This window comes from Impatiens glandulifera, chromosome 5 (assembly GCF_907164915.1).
Source record: "Impatiens glandulifera chromosome 5, dImpGla2.1, whole genome shotgun sequence".
NCBI classification, from domain to species: domain Eukaryota; kingdom Viridiplantae; phylum Streptophyta; class Magnoliopsida; order Ericales; family Balsaminaceae; genus Impatiens; species Impatiens glandulifera.
This window is the reverse complement of record NC_061866.1, coordinates 30862416-30866678: the sequence shown is the minus strand read 5'-3', so window position 1 is coordinate 30866678 and position 4263 is coordinate 30862416.

The window sequence follows — 4263 nt, the reverse complement described above, 5'->3', positions numbered from 1 at the left end:
TCGGGTCGAGAGTTGTGGTTAATTTGGATACTTGGGTCGGATTGTGGGTTTACCCGTTTTTAAATTTAAAACGGTTAAAAATAAAATTAAAAATGCTAAAGGTATGTTTCGAACTTGCAACCTAACAAAACAAGTACAACTCTTTAACCAACTAGGCTACAAAGACTTTATATTTTAAGTTCAACACCAAATTTGATAAACGCGGGACGTTTTAACATTAATATAAGTTCAACTTTTTAACTAACTAATCTATATATATACTAGCATTTAGCCCGTGCATTTGCACGAGTAATAATATAAAAAATCGCGAAAAAAATTACGGATAACATTTTTAATTTTATTTTTAACCGTTTTAAGTTTATGGGTGGGTCAACACATAATCCGACTCAAGTATCCATTTACTCAACATCATTATATATTAGTTAGTTAAAAAGTTGAACTTATATTAATATCAAAACGTGCCGCATTTATCAAATTTGGTGTTTGAATTTAAAATATAAAGTCTTTGTAGCCTAGTTGGTTAAAGAGTTGTACTTGTTTTGTTAGGTTGCAAGTTCGAAACATATCTCTAGCATTTTTAATTTTATTTTTAACCGTTTTAAATTTAAAAACGGGTCAACCCACAATCCGATCCAAGTATCCAAATTAACCACAGCTCTCGACCCGGCAATCCGGACACTTTAAAAATTAATCATCATTATATATATATATATAGATTAGTTAGTTAAAAAGTTGAACTTATATTAATGTTAAAACGTCCCGCGTTTATCAAATTTGGTGTTGAATTTAAAATATAAAGTCTTTGTAGCCTAGTTGGTTAAAGAGTTGTACTTGTTTTTGTTAAGTTGCAAGTTCGAAACATACTTCTAGCATTTTTAATTTTATTTTTAACCGTTTTAAATTTAAAAACGGGTCAACCCACAATCCGACCCAAGTATCCAAATTAACCACAGCTCTCGACCCGGCAATCCGGACACTTTAAAAATTAAGCATCATTATATATATAGATTAGTTAGTTAAAAAGTTGAACTTATATTAATGTTAAAACGTCCCGCGTTTATCAAATTTGGTGTTGAATTTAAAATATAAAGTCTTTGTAGCCTAGTTGGTTAAAGAGTTGTACTTGTTTTGTTAGGTTGTAAGTTCGAAACATCCCTTTAGCATTTTTAATTTTATTTTTAACCGTTTTAAATTTAAAAACGTGTCAACCCACAATCCGACCCAAGTATCCAAATTAACCACAGCTCTCGACCCGACAATCCGGACACTTTAAAAATTAAGCATCATTATATATATATATAGATTAGTTAGTTAAAAAGTTGAACTTATATTAATGCTAAAACGTCCCGCGTTTATCAAATTTGGTGTTGAATTTAAAATATAAAGTCTTTGTAGCCTAGTTGGTTAAAAGGTTGTACTTGTTTTGTTAGGTTGCAAGTTCGAAACATACCTTTAGCATTTTTAATTTTATTTTTAACCGTTTTAAATTTAAAAACGGGTCAACCCACAATCCGACCCAAGTATTCAAATTAACCACAACTCTCGACCCGGCAATCCGGACACTTTAAAAATTAAGCATCATTATATATATATAGATTAGTTAATTAAAAAGTTGAACTTATATTAATGTTAAAACGTTCCGCGTTTATCAAATTTGGTGTTGAATTTAAAATATAAAGTCTTTGTAGCCTAGTTGGTTAAAGAGTTGTACTTGTTTTGTTAGGTTGCAAGTTCGAAACATATCTCTAGCATTTTTAATTTTATTTTTAATCGTTTTAAATTTATAAACGTGTCAACCCACAATCTGACCCAAGTATCCAAATTAACCACAGCTCTCGACCCGACAATCCGGACACTTTAAAAATTAAGATCATTATATATATATAGATTAGTTAGTGAAAAAGTTGAACTTATATTAATATTAAAACGTCCCGCATTTATCAAATTTGGTGTTTGAATTTAAAATATAAAGTCTTTGTAGCCTAGTTGGTTAAAGAGTTGTACTTGTTTTGTTAGGTTGCAAGTTCGAAACATATCTCTAGCATTTTTAATTTTATTTTTAACCGTTTTAAATTTAAAAACGGGTCAACCCACAATCCGATCCAAGTATCCAAATTAACCACAGCTCTCGACCCGGCAATCCGGACACTTTAAAAATTAAGCATCATTATATATATATAGATAATGATGCTTAATTTTTAAAGTGTCCGGATTGCCGGGTCGAGAGCTGTGGTTAATTTGGATACTTGGGTCGGATTGTGGGTTTACCCGTTTTTAAATTTAAAACGGTTAAAAGTAAAATTAAAAATGCTAGAGGTATGTTTCGAACTTGCAACCTAACAAAACAAGTACAACTCTTTAACCAACTAGGGTACAAAGACTTTATATATTAAATTCAAACACCAAATTTGATAAATGCGGGACGTTTTAATATTAATATAAGTTCAACTTTTTAACTAACTAATATATAATAATGTTGAGTAAATGGATACTTGGGTCGGATTATGTGTTGACCCACCCATAAATTTAAAACGGTTAAAAATAAAATTAAAAATGTTATCCGTAATTTTTTTCACGGTTTTTTATATTATTACTCGTGCAAATGCACGGGCTAAATGCTAGTTAATATAAAATACTCAATACATTTAATTTTGATGTACATTTAGGGAGACATTAATTTTAGCCAAGCGGTTTGACTAGTTAATCGTATTTGTAGATTTATTATTTGATGAGAAATGCAAAAATCAAAAAAAGAAGATTACTTTGGAAAGATAAAATTGTGTTTATATTGAAAATGTAAAATGGGTTAAATTTCCTTTTGAACTTAATTGAATTCAAAAGAGTAACTTTAAAGATAATTAAAACGGATAGACAAGGTTAGATACATGAGTTTATGTCATGATATTACAAAGTCTAAGGCAAACTTTTGATTAAATTTATAATTTGGCTAAAATTTAAATGGGCTTTCAATATTTGGTTATAAAATTTATAGATTTTTTCTCTCAAATGAGATGGCCCAAAATATCATTGTCATACTTTCAGACAAATGTAAGCTAACATTAGTTTTGGATTTTTATGATTAAAATAAATAAAATCCTATAAATAGACTATTAATACCTAGCCTATAAGTTGTTACCAACAATTTTATGAGTGAAAGAGAAAAAACTAGTCAGAAGATAGATGATGTTAAAAAAAATTATATAAGTTTATGGTTATTTGTTTAGACTTGATTTATTGATGGGCTCTAATAGACTTAGATTTATAAGTATGTAAGTTTATAAATAAAGATGATGTAACTTAGGGTTAATTTGACTATTAATTTATAAAAAAAATTATGAGCAGCATATTGAATCATTCTCGATAAATCTGGTGTGTTTTTTTAGCTTACAGTATTTCTGTTGTTTTAGATTATGTTATTATTTCGATTTTCCAACAAGAACCCTAGGATAATTGTTATAGAAAACTGATAGAACAAAAAAAGAAACAAAAAAACACATTAAGAATTTGATAACGGAGTTCGGCCCAATGTTGTCTATAGACTATCAATTAATAAGGAAAAATATATACAAATATGGGATGAGAGTTTCTTCTATAGACTAAGAACTCCCCCACTCATATCATCTTCTAATATGAGATTCTAATTATGAGGAGAGCTTTTTTTTATGTATAAAGAAACTTACCCCACTCCCATCATCATCCGATGTAGGATTCTAAATGTGCCAAAAAATAACAAATCTCCATCTTGACACAATATCAAATACAAATCTTCATCATTAAAAAATAGTTCTTAAGTGATTTCAATTGGCAGTATGCTAGTCATTAGACTTTATTAGACTTGTCAGTCTAATTGAAGCACGTCTAATGCCATGCTTAAGCAGTTGCTTAAAGCCAGCATCCGTCTAACCACGATCAACTAGCTGTATGCTAGTCTTGCTCCACTATTTCGTGCAGACCAGTACGACAGACAATTGCAACCAATGAACTAATGCCACGTAAGCAAATATTCTTTCCACTACTTGTTTCTTGCTAGACAATCCTAGAAGAATATTTGGCACACTACCAGATTGGTATGGCCACGATCATGGTACACAGAGTCTGTTGTACCTGTGTACTATGGAGGCTCTCCAATGGGTATTCGCCACGTGTCATTATAGAAGATTCGACCGTTAGTACATGCTCTCTATTTAAAGATCCTCAAGGACAACAGATGAATCACTAAACGCTGGACACACACGCAAACATACAAACTAATACACGAACAAA